Source organism: Myxocyprinus asiaticus, chromosome 16 (genome assembly GCF_019703515.2).
Source record: "Myxocyprinus asiaticus isolate MX2 ecotype Aquarium Trade chromosome 16, UBuf_Myxa_2, whole genome shotgun sequence".
Lineage (NCBI taxonomy): Eukaryota > Metazoa > Chordata > Actinopteri > Cypriniformes > Catostomidae > Myxocyprinus > Myxocyprinus asiaticus.
In genome coordinates, this window is record NC_059359.1 from 27,719,138 (window position 1) to 27,731,946 (window position 12,809).

General features: G+C 39.1%; 1 long non-coding RNA gene across 1 annotated transcript; it reads right to left on the minus strand.

The window, feature by feature from the left end:
* Nucleotides 1-5,401: 5,401 nt before the first annotated feature.
* On the minus strand, nucleotides 5,402-12,716 carry LOC127453974 (uncharacterized). The gene is made up of 5 exons (XR_007899477.1): nucleotides 12,587-12,716; nucleotides 12,060-12,475; nucleotides 10,851-10,904; nucleotides 10,709-10,772; nucleotides 5,402-7,634 (listed from the first exon to the last, which is right to left on the minus strand). It is a non-coding gene; the product is annotated as an uncharacterized LOC127453974 (long non-coding RNA).
* Between the last annotated feature and the right edge of the window lie 93 nt (nucleotides 12,717-12,809).

The following is a 12,809-nucleotide window of genomic DNA, read 5'->3' on the forward strand; positions in this document are numbered from 1 at the left end:
CTGTCTGTAGTGAGAGTACTTGTCTCTTGTCTTAAAAGGGTGTTACAACTTTAGATATTTTTAAAGGGTTAGTTCACCCAAAAATGAAAATTCTCTCATCATTTACTTACCCTCATGCCATCTAAGATGTGTATGAATTTCTTTCTTCTGCTGAACACAAACAAAGATTTTTAGAAGAATATCTCAGCTCTGCAGGTCCATACAATGCAAGTGAATTGTGACCAGAACTCCAAAAGCTCTAAAAAACACATAAAGGCAGCATAAAACCCTGAGCCATTGCAATTCTTATTTTCCCATTTCAGTTGTTTGCATGTTAATGTAATCCTGAAGAGGATAGTGTAAACTTGTTTTTGGCCTGCTGTCCCTGGCAGAGGTCTCAAGGCTAAAGACATGTCCGAGGTGTTTTACTGCTTGAGTCCAAAATCAGCAAGCCTCTTCAGTACTTTCATTAATCTCTCTTCATGATCTTCAAGAGAATTTGAGAAAATGATCAAATCATCAAAAAATGCTATAACTTCTTGAAGATTAATCCCTACCATGACCTTCTCCATTGTCCTTTGGAATGTTGCTGGCGAGTTTGTAAGTCCTTGCGGCATGCAGCAAAATTGCCATGTCCCAAAAGGGGTGTTAAAAACTGTTTTAGGATGATCTGATTGCTCCACCTCCAACTGGTATTAACCACTTTTCAGATCCAGCACTGTGAACCACTTTGAACCAGACAGAATGTTTCCTCAATACGAGGCAAATGATAGGCATCATTTTTGGTCAATTTATCCAGTCCACTACCATTCGTAAATCTCAATTTTTCTTTCAAACAAGAACAACAGGAGATGCGTACGGCCTACTGGATTCTTCTATGATACCGCAGGTAAGTAATTCCTGTAAAAAGATCAGCTGGTGAAACACGTGGGGTTCCAATTCAATCCTATGGGTAACCCCAAGCATACTCCCCACATCAAGATCATGCTTGGAGAAGGCATGAGAAACTTCATTTTTGATCTGTTTGAGTATATGCTCCTTGTACTCTGAAGTAATTAGACTTCCCTTGAAACTTGAATCAAGATTAGTATCCTTCACCCATTCAGACTTGTCACACTGATATACTGGTAAAGAGTGTGCTGTAAACCTGTCAGGTTTTCATAGGAAATCTTGAGATACCAATGAGACGATCCAGTCAACTTGGAGACATTCAGCAATTATGAACTTTGGAGGAAGAGTAATGGCACGACTGGAGACATTCCTGATGGTCAGCCTGAATACAGTGCATCCGGAAAGTATTCACAGCGCTTCACTTTTTCCACATTTTGTTATGTTACAGCCTTATTCCAAAATGGATTAAATTCATTATTTTCCTCAAAATTCTACAAACAGTACCCCGTAATGACAACGTGAAAGAAGTTTGTTTGAAATCTTTGCAAATTTATTAAAAATAAAAAATGAAAAAATCACATGTACATAAGTATTCACAGCCTTTGCTCAATACTTTGTTGAAGCACCTTTGGCACCAGTTACAGCCTCAAGTCTTTTTGAGTATGGTGCTACAAGCTTGGCACACCTATTTTTGGGCAGTTTCTCCCATTCTTCTTTGCAGGACCTCTCAAGCTCCATCAGGTAGGATGGGGAGCGTCGGTGCACAGCCATTTTCAGATCTCTCCAGAGATGTTCAATCGGGTTCAAGTCTGGGCTCTGGCTGGGCCACTCAAGGACATTCACAGAGTTGTCCTGTAGCCACTCCTTTGTTATCTTGGCTGTGTGCTTAGGGTCATTGTCCTGTTGGAAGATGAACCTTCGCCCCAGTCTGAGGTCCAGAGCGCTCTGGAGCAGGTTTTCATCAAAGATGTCTCTGTACATTGCTGCAGTCATCTTTCCCTCGATCATGATTAGTCTCCCAGTTCCTGCCACTGAAAAACATCCCCACAGCATGATGCTGCCACCACCATACTTCACTGTAGGGATGGTATTGGCCAGGTGATGAGCGGTGCCTGGTTTCCTCCAGACATGACGCTTGCCATTCAGGCCAAAGTGTTCAATCTTTGTTTCTCATGGTCTGAGAGTCCTTCAGTGCCTTTTGGCAAACTCCAGGCGGGATGTCATGTGCCTTTTACTGAGAAATGGCTTCCATCTGGCCACTCTACCATACAGGCCTGATTGGTGGAGTGCTGCAGAGATGGTTGTTCTTCTGGAAGGTTCTCCTCTCTCCACAGAGAAATGCTGGAGCTCTGTCAGAATGTCCATCGGGTTCTTGGTCACATCTCTGACTAAGGCCCTTCTCCCCCGATTGCTCAGTTTGGTCGGGCGGCCAGCTCTAGGAAGAGTCCTAGTGGTTCCAAACTTCTTCCATTTACGGATGATGGAGGCCACTGTGCTCATTGGGACCTTCAATGCTGCAGATCTGTGCCTCGATACAATCCTGTCTCTGAGGTCTACAGACAATTTCTTGGACTTCATGGCTTGGTTTGTGCTCTGACGTGCACTGTTAACTGTGGGACCTTATATAGACAGGTGTGTGCCTTTCCAAATCATGTCCAATCAACTGAATTTACCACAGGTGGGCTCCAGTCAAGTTGTAGAAACATCTCAAGGATGATCAGTGGAAACAGGATGCACCTGAGCTAAATTTTGAGTGTCATGGCAAAGGCTGTGAATACTTATGTAAATGTGATTTTTTTCGTTTTTTATTTTTAATAAATTTGCAAAGATTTCAAAAAAAATTCTTTCACGTTGTCATTATGGGGTATTGTTTGTAGAATTTTGAGGAAAATAATGAATTTAATCCATTTTGGAATAAGGCTGTAACATAACAAAATGTGAAAAAAAGTGAAGCGCTGTGAATACTTTCCAGATGCACTGTACAACTATAAGAGATAAAAGATATATATTTTTTTAGTACTGAATTTATTTATACTGTAGATACAAAGAATCTACATTACAGATATTTACATAAAGCATAGTATGCATATAGTAGTGTGTTGTCTTCTTGAGCATCAGTGAATGTTTGCACCTTGTGTAATAGTTGTGTAAAAGTCCCTCAATTGTCCCATGTGTCAAAAGCTTGATTTTATATATATATATATATATATATATATATATATATATATATATATATATATATATATATATATATATATATACTAAGGCAATACTAAGGTAATTATTGATTGGGATTGGAGTAGCACAATAAACTCATCTGGGGTTTCATTCAATCTCTTGTAGTCTCTGGCCATCCGGTAACAGTAAAGAAAGACTAAGGCAATATTTTAAAACAATAATAAAAATAAAATAAAAAAATAAAAAAATAAATAATAATAATAATAATAATAATAAATATATATATATTATTATTATTATTGTTTTATTATTGTTTTAAAAATATAATAATAATAATTATATATATATATATATATATATATATATATATATATATATTATTTTAATTATTATTATTATTATTATTTTTTTTTATTATTATTATTATTGTTTTAAAATATTGCCTTAGTCTTTCTTTACTGTTACCAGATGGCCAGAGACTACAAGAGATTGAATGAAACCCCAGATGAGTTTATTGTGCTACTCCAATCCCAATCAATAATTACCAGAAGAAAAAAAAGTGGTACACAATATGGGACTTTTAATTATAAAAAAGCCCGAAATACACGTAGGACTCTTTTTTTGAAATGTCTGAACTCCCATTTGTGAGCTGAGAAAATGAATCTGATTCAAACTGATTACCTGAGCGCCTGAGTTTAAACCCTCAGTTCTTTTCGGGTGATTCATGAAAAAGATCCGGTTCAAAAGAGTCATTTGTTCACGACTCTCTCGCGCTGGGTTTGTTGTTGCGTGTGGTGCAGCGAGCTCGTCAGAGGGAGGGGGGAGAGACATATATACAGGTGCATCTCAATAAATTAGAATGTCGTGGAAAAGTTCATTTATTTCAGTAATTCAACTCAAATTGTGAAACTTGTGTATTAAATAAATTCAATGCACACAGACTGAAGTAGTTTAAGTCTTTGGTTCTTTTAATTGTGATGATTTTGGCTCACATTTAACAAAAACCCACCAATTCACTATCTCAAAAAATTAGAATACATCATAAGACCAATAAAAAAAACATTTTTAGTGAATTGTTGGCCTTCTGGAAAGTATGTTCATTTACTGTATATGTACTCAATACTTGGTAGGGGCTCCTTTTGCTTTAATTACTGCCTCAATTCGGCGTGGCATGGAGGTGATCAGTTTGTGGCACTGCTGAGGTGGTATGGAAGCCCAGGTTTCTTTGACAGTGGCCTTCAGCTCATCTGCATTTTTGGTCTCTTGTTTCTCATTTTCCTCTTGACAATACCCCATAGATTCTCTATGGGGTTCAGGTCTGGTGAGTTTGCTGGCCAGTCAAGCACACCAACACCATGGTCATTTAACCAACTTTTGGTGCTTTTGGCAGTGTGGGCAGGTGCCAAATCCTGCTGGAATATGAAATCAGCATCTTTAAAAAGCTGGTCAGCAGAAGGAAGCATGAAGTGCTCCAAAATTTCTTGGTAAACGGGTGCAGTGACTTTGGTTTTCAAAAAACACAATAGACCAACACCAGCAGATGACATTGCACCCCAAATCATCACAGACTGTGGAAACTTAACACTGGACTTCAAGCAACTTGGGCTATGAGCTTCTTCACCCTTCCTCCAGACTCTAGGACCTTGGTTTCCAAATGAAATACAAAACTTGCTCTCATCTGAAAAGAGGACTTTGGACCACTGGGCAACAGTCCAGTTCTTCTTCTCCTTAGCCCAGGTAAGACGCCTCTGACATTGTCTGTGGTTCAGGAGTGGCTTAACAAGAGGAATACAACAACTGTAGCCAAATTCCTTGACATGTCTGTGTCTTGATGCCTTGACCCCAGCCTCAGTCCATTCCTTGTGAAGTTCACCCAAATTCTTGAATCGATTTTGCTGGACAATCATAAGGCTGCGGTTCTCTCGGTTGGTTGTGCATCTTTTTCTTCCACACTTTTTCCTTCCACTCAACTTTCTGTTAACATGCTTGGATACAGCACTCTGTGAACAGCCAGCTTCTTTGGCAATGAATGTTTGTGGCTTACCCTCCTTGTGAAGGGTGTCAATGATTGTCTTCTGGACAATTGTCAGATCAGCAGTCTTCCCCATGATTGTGTAGCCTAGTGAACCAAACTGAGAGACCCTTTTGAAGGCTCAGGAAACCTTTGCAGGTGTTTTGAGTTGATTAGCTGATTGGCATGTCACCATATTCTAATTTTTTGAGATAGTGAATTGGTGGGTTTTTGTTAAATGTGAGCCAAAATCATCATAATTAAAAGAACCAAAGACTTAAACTACTTCAGTCTGTGTGCATTGAATTTATTTAATACACGAGTTTCACAATTTGAGTTGAATTACTGAAATAAATGAACTTTTCCACGACATTCTAATTTATTGAGATGCACCTGTATATATAGATAGATAGATAGATAGATTGATAGATTGATTGAGACACACACACACACACACACACACACACACTACCGGTCAAAAGTTTTGAAACACTTACTCATTCTTTATTATAATTTTTTTTCACATTTTAGAATAATAGTAAAGTCATCAAAACTATGGAATAACATAAATGGAACTATGGGAATTATGTTGAGACTAAACAAAATCCAAAATAAATCAAAACTGTGTTATATTTTAGCATCTTCAAAGTAGTCACCCTTTGCCTAGAATTTGCAGAAATGTACTCTTGACATTTTCTCAACCAACTTCTTGGGGTATCAGCCTGGGATGCTTTTTAAACAGTATTGAAGGAGTTCCCATCTATGTTGGGCACTTATTGGCTGCTTTTCTTTATTATTTGGTCCAAGTCATCAATAACTTTTTTTTTTATTATTATTAAATTTTAGTTTTTATAATTAAATAAATTAATTATATATATATATCAACAGGGAGGGTGCTATGTGCTATATATGGCAGTATGTCGAAGTGTCTGCCCTGAGCCACCAGCACCAGAGCGGTATGAGATCAGGTCACCATCAGGGGCAGTTTGTAGTGGCTAATCAAATAAAAAAATAAAATGTTAGGGGGGTCACTAATGTATTTCTTCTTTACTCATTATGTGGTGCACACTCTTCAGCTGAAACAGAAACACAAACCTTACTATAAGTGATAGACATACAGACATAGTACTATAATGGATTATAGTATAATTGTATAATAATAGTATAATAATATAATAATGAATTGCAAGAATACAAGAGTAGCAGTTGGTAGTGAAATGACAGGTGTGATATGTATGTAAAAAACAAAAACAAAAGGGAGGGGTACCAAGACGTAACAAAACAAGTGTTAACAAAACTGTGTATAATTGGATTTCAATAATTATATCAATAATAATAACAACAATACTACTACTACTACTACTACCTCCATTACTAGCCCCATTATCATAGCCAGTAGTGATATTAATAATAATAACAATAATGGTAATAATATTATCAATAATAATAATTTCAGTAATAATAATAATGATGATAATAATATTAATATTAACAATAATAATAATAATAATAATAATAATAAATAATAATAATAATAGCTTGTTGTATTTCAATCAATTATTTTTGGTCACATTTGCAACCATTTTAGCCAGTCTGGAGTCTGGAGCCCTGATCTGGATGATCAAAATTCAAACTATACCGGGAGAACCAGGAAATGCTCTGTCAGTTTGAAGAGTCTGTAACTCCTATGCTGCTTGATAGTAAAAACCTCATGATGGAGATGGTACTGATTGGGAAGTGGTTAAATTGGAAGAGTACTGCCTTAGTGTCAATGCATCTGCTGATGTTAAAAAAGAAAGCAATATTGCTTCTAGCAGAGTGCACACTTCAGATGACAAACCAAAGGGTTTAGTTCGGGTAGTAACTGATTTAACTGTCACATATAAAGTGCAGATTGATGAAATAGCTGCTTTCTATGAGGTCAGTTCTATTGCCTTAATCTGAACAGTAGTAGGCAAATTAGTCAAGCCGGGTGGTGGAGGAAAAGGCCCTTGTCATCTACTCCATTCCGCCCTAATGCATCTGGCCTACACAATCTGAGGGAGGCTAGTAATGCCGACCATCCCCAAAAATGTGAGCCTGTGTCAAATGTAGAATCACCATTGTCCTTCTCAGTTCCTGCCAATGTACAGCAGGTTGTAGTGGAACATATTGTAAAGCATGATTCTGAAGCACATGTGCCTGTAGCACATAAAGCCAAAGTATTCTCTGGAAATGTTCCAAAGACCCCGGCAGAAGTAGATTTTCATACTTGGCGATTGCATGCCAAGCATATAAACACTGACAAAACTCTATCTGTGAATCAGAAGAGTGTTGATGTCACCCCAAGAGTGTATCTTCATGAGCTAGATAATGCTAATGGCAATGTACAGTTTACAGGTGTTGTGAGGAACTATACATTCAGTTTCTTGAGCCACATCAAAGTACTGGAGAAAAGCCATCAGATTATCTTCGCAGACGTCACTCACTCCTTCAGGAAGTTGTGGAAAGAAATGGTTTGACAGATGGAAATGCTGATCTTCATTTACTGAAGCAGTTCATCAGAGGTTGTTGGAATGACTCCTTACTAGCAGCGCTGCACTTGAAGGAATGCATAGAGATACAGTTACTGCCCTTCTCAGAACTTCTGTTGAAAATCAGATCTCATGAACAAGAAGGTCATCATAAATAAATGAGGGGGAAAAAAACGTTATGTTGGGATAAGTTCAACAAAAGCTCATACAAAAGCGCACAAAATGATGGATGTCTGTTCTGAGGACGTAAGCAGGGCCACAACAACTGACCTTAAATCAAAAACCAAAAAATGTTGGAAGAAAAGATCAGATGGATAGAATAAGAGCTGTTAAATGTAAAATCCACAAAGACTAATCACAAACAAACAAACACACTTCTATGAAAAATGTCAGTAGTGATGCAGGTGCTACTCCACCACTAATTACAACTAACACAAAAGAGACACAAGTCAAATTCAAGAAGTTTTGTTACAGGTGTGGAGAGGACTCCCATCTTCTGCAATGCTGTACTAGCCCTGTAAATGCTGTTCTAGTGCAGAGAAAACTATGCGAGAGGCACCAAGCCAGACAAGCCCCTAGGACCACTCCAGTACAGAATTTAAACATTTAAGAGCTCCTGCTGTGGAACAAGCAGGAGCTCATCATCTTATTGGTTCCTCATTGACTAGTCACTGTTTTTCTGAGTTTCAAAACGATGCTGCAGCAGATGCTGAATATATTCTGAGTGGTCTCATTGGATAATCTTGTGAAGGCACTGCTTGGCTTGATGGTGTTCAGTGTAATTGTCTTATTGACACTGGATCACAAGTAAGCATAATTTCATAGTCTTTCCATTCAAAATACTTAACACATAGGGAATTGAGTTTTGTCAGTGACTTGCTGAATATTGAGGGTGCAGCTGGACAAACAGTGCCCTACATAGGGTATATTGAAGAAGAAGTTCAGTTTCCCCAGAGTGTCTGTGGGATGGGAAATAAGTTCAGCGTGTTGGCATAGGTGTGCCCAGATCAATGAGAAGGTTCCATTTCTAGTAGGCACAGACATCCTAAGACATTCAGGACTGTAAGAAAAGAGGTGGTTCCAAATGTTTTAATTCTCTGCCTATCTAAGCAGATTGGGCTGTTGCATTTTCAGAGTATTGTCAAAGACAGGAACCCAATGTAACGAAAGTTAAGGCCTTAAGAGTAAAAATTAGTAGCAAAGTGCCCATATGTATTAAGAAGGATGAGGTATGTACACTTAAAGACATCTGTCATTCCAGAGTTCTTGGAAAACAGTGAAAGCTGTAATTAGAGAAACCCTGAACTGCAATATTCCAGGAGGCTTGATCATTTATGATCAGATTGTAGACATGAAGCCTTGGTCCTATAATATACAGTGCATCTGGAAAGTATTCACAGCGCTTCACTTTTTCCACATTTTGTTATGTTACAGCCTTATTCCAAAATGGATTAAATTAATTATTTTCCTCAAAATTCTACAAACAATACCCCATAATGACAATGTGAAAGAAGTTTGTTTGAAATCTTTGCAAATTTATTAAAAATAAAAAACGGAAAAAAATCACATGTACATACAGTAAGTATTCACAGCCTTTGCCATGACACTCAAAATTGAGCTCAGGTGCATCCTGTTTCCACTGATCATCCTTGAGATGTTTCTACAACTTGTTTGGAGTCCACCTGTGGTAAATTCAGTTGATTGGACATGATTTGGAAAGGCACTTACCTGTCTATATAAGGTCCCATAGTTAACAGTGCATGTCAGAGCACAAACCAAGCCATGAAGTCCAAGGAATTGTCTGTAGACCTCCGAGATAGGATTGTATCGAGGCACAGATCTGGGGAAGGGTACAGAAAAATGTCTGCAGCTTTGAAGGTCTCAATTAGCACAGTGGCCTCCATCATCCGTAAATGGAAGAAGTTTGGAACCACCAGGACTCTTCCTAGAGCTGCCCGCCCGGCCAAACTGAGCAATCGGGGGAGAAGGGCCTTAGTCAGGGAGGTGACCAAGAACCCGATGGTCACTCTGACAGAGCTCCAGCGTTTCTCTGTGGAGAGAGGAGAACCTTCCAGAAGAACAACCATCTCTGCAGCACTCCACCAATCAGGCCTGTATGGTAGAGTGGCCAGACGGAAGCCACTCCTCAGTAAAAGGCACATGACATCCCGCCTGGTGTTTGCCAAAAGGCACCTGAAGGACTCTCAGACCATGAGAAACAAAATTCTCTGGTCTGATGAAACAAAGATTGAACTCTTTGGCCTGAATGGCTAGCGTCATGTCTGGAGGAAACCAGGCACCGCTCATCACCTGGCCAATACCATCCCTACAGTGAAGCATGGTGGTGGCAGCATCATGCTGTGGGGATGTTTTTCAGCGGTAGGAACTGGGAGACTAGTCAGGATCAAGGGAAAGATGACTGCAGCAATGTACAGAGACATCCTTGATGAAAACCTACTCCAGAGCGCTCTGGACCTCAGACTGGGGCGAAGGTTCATCTTCCAACAGGACAACGACCCTAAGCACACAGCCAAGATGACAAAGGAGTGGCTACGGGACAACTCTGTGAATGTCCTTGAGTGGCCCAGCCAGAGCCCAGACTTGAACACGATTGAACATCTCTGGAGAGATCTGAAAATGGCTGTGCACTGACGCTCCCCATCCAACCTGATGGAGCTTGAGAGGTCCTGCAAAGAAGAATGGGAGAAACTGCCCAAAAATAGGTGTGCCAAGCTTGTAGCATCATACTTAAAAAGACTTGAGGCTGTAATTGGTGCCAAAGGTGCTTCAACAAAGTATTGAGCAAAGGCTGTGAATACTTATGTACATGTGATATTTTTCGTTTTTTATTTTTAATAAATTTGCAAAGATTTCAAACAAACTTCTTTCACATTGTCATTATGCGGTACTGTTTGTAGAATTTTGGGGAAAATAATGAATTTAATCCATTTTGGAATAAGGCTGTAACATAACAAAATGTGGAAAAAGTGAAGCGCTGTGAATACTTTCCGAATGCACTGTACACAATATTATGCTGGTGGTTTTAATGTTGCGGCTGATCGGCGTATATACAGTATATTTGTGTGTGTGATATACAGTATACATACATATCTATATGTCTATATTTGACACATACCTCATTACTGCTGTGAGTGCCTTGTTCTCCTCTTGGAAGTGACTCCTGAACAATGGCTTCGGTCCTGTAACATACATTTTTGGTTGATTTAAAACTCGTTCATGGGGTGGTTAGTGTGGTCTGGAGGGAAATAGGAAGATACCTTTCAGAGATAATTCTGGAGAGTCCTCCATTTCCTTATAATGGGAAGGTCACACTTGAAGACAGAAAAAAATACCATTTTTAAATATCAACTGCAACAACATCATGAAGTCCAATTTAATTTCTTGAAGTGCTAATAAATTGCTTACAGAAGTCAAATTAAAGGGTGCACCCAATGTGCAGAGCATACTGGAAAAACAACAATAAAAAACAATTTCAAGAACAGTTCAAATTGCATTAAAAATACTATACAAATATGTGTTTACAGTATCGTGTATGCCAGGATAAACATGATCCATGCTCTACCAGTTTAGCTACAGAGCTCCTGCATTTGAACTGGTAGAGATAGAGAAAGGATGATAGTAATGACAATGGCTGTGTCTCGTTTGGAAGGATGCATGCTAGGTAGGACGCGTCCTTTGTAGGCTGCGGTATACCGAGCATCCTCCTTTAAACAAGTCTCGTTTAAACAAGGCGGCCTTCGTAGGACAAATGGAAACGGAACGTAACATGGTTGCTATGACAGCATGCCACTCTTTAACAAGCACAAGCACTTTGACTGAGAAGGGAACAAAGTCCCTTTAGAAGGGAATGTATGAGGTAAAATTTAGGGGAGTTATAATGATGTAAAGAGAAAAGAAAATAGATTTTACAGGTGTAGTTTTAGTTTAATACTTTTTTTTAATTACATATTAATATAATTATACATATTATATACTCTGCACCCATCTACTGAGGTACTTCAACTTGGGAATTAACATTCCTTGCATTTGAAAATCATATTTACGGGCAAATTGGCATCTTTTTGTTTTTTGTTTGACATTTCCGTAGAAGCAAAGAATTGTGGGTTGTAAGTGCCCATGAAGGATACACCTCATGCATCCTCCGAATTCCTGTGAAAGAAGGTCGCATTCGAAGTGTCCTACCGCTTTTCTGAAACGAGACAGCCTCAATGACGTATGCGGCCGACAAATGCGACCTCCGGAGGACGCAGCCTTCCAAACGAGACACAGACAATGTTTTGGGTTCCCAGGAAATGCATAAATGTTTAAGTCAATAGATTAAATGCACTGTAAGTTGTTTTCAATAAAAGCATCTTCCAACTGAATAAATGTAAATGCATGTATCCTTATACTTTCTTCCAACAAATACTTATAAAGCACACCAATTATAGGTTATGTCAAAAACATGATTTCTCTATATTCCTCACCATTAACATGACAACCCCACAGGCTCACTGCTGGTGCAGTCACTGAACTGGTGATTGAATGTGTGTCTCTGACAGCTGGCATTGGCACTGTTGCACTGGTGGTTGATGGTGTGTCTCTGACAGCTGGCATGGGCACTGTTGCACTGGTGGTTGATGGTGTGTCTCTAACCGCTGGCGTGGGCACTGTTGCACTGGTGGTTGATGGTGTGTCTCTGACCACTGGCGTGGACACTGTTCCACTGGTGGTTGATGGTGTGTCTCTGACCGCTGGCGTGGGCACTGTTCCACTGGTGGTTGATAGTGTGTCTCTGACCGCTGGCGTGGGCACTGTTCCACTGGTGGTTGAAAGTGTGTCTCTGACCGCTGACATGGGCACTGTTTCATTTGTGGTAGATAGTATGACTTTATAGCAATGCCTATTTACAAAACACAATCCAAAGGGTAATCGAAATGTCCCCAGAAAAATAGATAATTTAATAAAGCATGACAAAAAATTTAAGCTTCAATAAGAATAACAAGAAACACACCTACAGATTCAGTAGTAAGAGCTAAAACTAAGCATTAATATATAGATTCATTGTTCACCAAATAATGATAGATTTATTAAGATATTACAAAGACAACAACTCTCTGCCATGATTGTTGTTTTGTCATTAGCTCCGCCCTAACCTCCAGCCTGAGACTGCTGTGACGAATGGCTCTGCGGCTCTATGGATACTATTGGAAACGTGACGTTATGTAACGGGTACT